This window comes from Tachysurus vachellii, chromosome 21 (genome assembly GCF_030014155.1).
Source record: "Tachysurus vachellii isolate PV-2020 chromosome 21, HZAU_Pvac_v1, whole genome shotgun sequence".
Lineage (NCBI taxonomy): Eukaryota > Metazoa > Chordata > Actinopteri > Siluriformes > Bagridae > Tachysurus > Tachysurus vachellii.
In genome coordinates this window covers 12,438,709-12,441,148 of record NC_083480.1, presented here as the reverse complement: position 1 = coordinate 12,441,148, position 2,440 = coordinate 12,438,709, and the positions used below count along the sequence as shown (strand labels likewise).

Sequence of the window (2,440 nt, the reverse complement as noted above, 5' to 3'; positions counted from 1 at the left end):
ACTAAAAGTGTGTGAGAAGTCATTATTCCAGTGCGTTTGCACATATGGAGCTCACTTCTCAATCATCGCTGACATAAAACTGCAGCAGACTTGTGTTTTTGTTCATTTTCGTTCACTTGAGCACCCTGACACCAAGTTGCAAAATTTTAAACAGACCTTTCCTGGAATTCCTTGTGAGGAATCACTGCAAATGTTAGAATTAAAAATTAAAACCAAAGTTTAATTACAAAGAATGGATCAAACACATACTTACCTGACGGGGCAATACCATGATCAAGGAGGTGGTTTGCCCAAAGTGAGGCTCAGCCATTACAATCAGGCTGTGTTGACCTTTCCAAATTCCCCAAATGTGGCAATCTTTACTTCATAATTTCTTATAGTGAGAGACTGCTGTCTCGCTCTCCCCTGTCCCCCGGTCAAAGCACTGGGCTACTGACCAGAAAGTTGGGGATCAAACCTGCAAACTGCCCAGCTAACAACATTGGGTCCCTGAGCAGGCCTCACCCCACCTGCTCCAGGGGTTCCGTACCATGGCTAACCCTGCACTCTGACCCCAGCTTGAGAATAAGCTCCAGCACTGCAGAGCTACCAGTGTTGGGCCTTTTTCCCTGTGAACCAGAGCTACATTAGTCAATTGTAGGTGTTTGTGAGCTCATTTATGTGGAAGCCCATAGCACTTCCCTGTGGTTGTGTTCATTTTCTCTGTGATGCGACAAGAACAGCAGAACAGTTTGGAGATGGAAGCATGTGTTTGCCTTCATCCTCTCCTGTATTTGTCGTGCAACAGAGGAGATCTATCTAATGAGTTAGAATTTGTGTTGACTAATTTGCAATATAAACATGTCGTATATACTTATAGGGTAATGAGGGTCAAAACTGTATAGGTCACCCTGAAAACTTATCATGAACATCAATCCATTTTCTGTACCACCTATCCTACACAGATTCACAGAGAACCTGAGGTCCATGCCAGTGAACGCATGCACAAGTCTGGAAACACCCTGAAAGGGGTGGCAACGTATTACAGGGCACAATCACACACCTATTTGCACACTACAGACAATTTAGAGATGCCAATTACCCTACAATGTGTGTCTTTGAACTGCTGAAGAAACTGGAGTACATAGAAAACACACACACACACACACACACACACACACACACACACACACACACACACACACACAGAGCAGAGACAGTAATTAACCCTCAACCCTGTAGGAATGAGGCAAGCTTGCTAACCACTAAGCCGCTCTGACCCCCTACAATAAGCAGAAGATCTTCAAGTTCACCTAGACTGATCAATTACATCTAAATAGAAGTATAATATTTAATAAAAGTCTGACTTTTTGGATTTCTTCTTTACCGAGAAAACCTTTATAACCCTGATTCCGTTTTTACCTAACGAGAGCGATGCCGCAGTGGTTAGCAATGTTTTAAGACTGTTATGCGTTATGATGTTTCCTATTCATCGTTAAACACATCATCATTAAACATCATTGTCATAAAATCATTAAACACACCAGATATATTTCAACATAAACATGCTTTTAATGTGGAGCTTTCTTTTAAATAACAAAATTGTCAGCCAAGACAAGACAAGAATTTATTATATCTGTTTGTAGTCACATTGCTTCTCTTTTTAAATATGGGTTTGCTTCTTTCTGGCTATCTGGGTTTGCTTCTTTAAGCAATTCCTGATTACACCTTTAAAAGCACTGGCCTTCAAAAGATCATAAGCTCTACTTGCCAACTCTGGCATCTGAGCAGCCCCAATGAACGTCTCTTATTTTACAGGACTTTGTCTGTAGATTTTACAGCATGCTAGTGGGAGGCTCCCAGATGAGATGGACTCATAAAAAGGGCACAGATGCATGGTAGTCAGTATCTGTTTATTTCTGACAGCTCTTTACAATCAGTTCGACACTAAACATCGCAGGCATCTGTGATCTAATGCCAGTAGCACGAAAAGGGAGGTGGTACATGTGTACCCTCAATGTTTGTGAGGCAGAAGGGGAGGAAAATATATGCCGTAGCTGTCTGATAGATGTTCACAGACATGGAATGTCACTCTTATTTAAAAACAAAAAGCAACAAAGGCTTATGAATAGTTCTTAAGGCTGCAAAGAGAGACAGGAGGACCTGGTATTTGATGACAGCGTTATTACAGTGTGATGATGTTCTGTGTATTAGCAAGTGGATGATGGATGTGCATCTTAACCCTGTTCTGTGGGCCTCACAGCATGCTTGGGCAAAGCGCTTCCTAATCGTTATCTTGTCCCCAGCCTCCAACTGAGCATCTAATGCTGGACATGGAAAGTTAAGACTTCCTCACATATGCTTCTTTATTGGGCCAGAGATGTCAATGAGGTTTGACTTACAGCCAGCACTTTGTGCGCCGTATCTCTTTACATGGCGATGGAAAATGGCAAGCTTGAAA

The 2,440-nt window shown here is 42.0% G+C and overlaps 1 non-coding gene across 1 annotated transcript; it reads left to right on the top strand.

Annotated features, from left to right (window-relative positions):
- Positions 1-245: 245 nt before the first annotated feature.
- Positions 246-408, top strand: LOC132837705 (U1 spliceosomal RNA). The gene has a single exon (XR_009647565.1). It is a non-coding gene; the product is annotated as a U1 spliceosomal RNA (small nuclear RNA).
- Positions 409-2,440: the final 2,032 nt, after the last annotated feature.